Below are 448 nucleotides of genomic sequence, written 5' to 3'. Positions count from 1 at the left end.
TATCAGTCAAAAGCTAACCCGCCTCGCCCACCTCTGGCATGGCGGACACCAACACGGTTGTTGCCCCCAAGTAGCTCGGTCTTGATTGAGGAACCTGCCCGTGCCGCCGATGTGACGAATAGATGTAAATACCATTCCGACTGCCGCTAGACAATGCCACAGACCACACGAAGCTGCCATGCGAGCGCGAGTGCCGTGGTGTTGATGGCCAGCACCTCGATGTTGCGATTGAGGTGGTGGAGGTTCGTGTCTCCACTCTCACGCCGTGAGATTAACGCCGAAGCTTTCACCGGTGTTCATGGAGGTGTCGTCATCAGCGTTGTAACGTCGGGTACGATGACATGCTGTCAAGCATGATTGCCAAGAACCGACCGGATGGTTCTGATGCCAACGTGGGAAGGGATGTATTTCGGGCGAGCGCCAAGAAAAGCGACCATCAAGCAAAAGA

This window comes from Saprolegnia diclina (genome assembly GCF_000281045.1).
Source record: "Saprolegnia diclina VS20 unplaced genomic scaffold supercont1.6, whole genome shotgun sequence".
In the NCBI taxonomy this organism is placed as follows: domain Eukaryota; phylum Oomycota; class Saprolegniomycetes; order Saprolegniales; family Saprolegniaceae; genus Saprolegnia; species Saprolegnia diclina.
Note: the sequence above shows the minus strand (reverse complement) of the source record.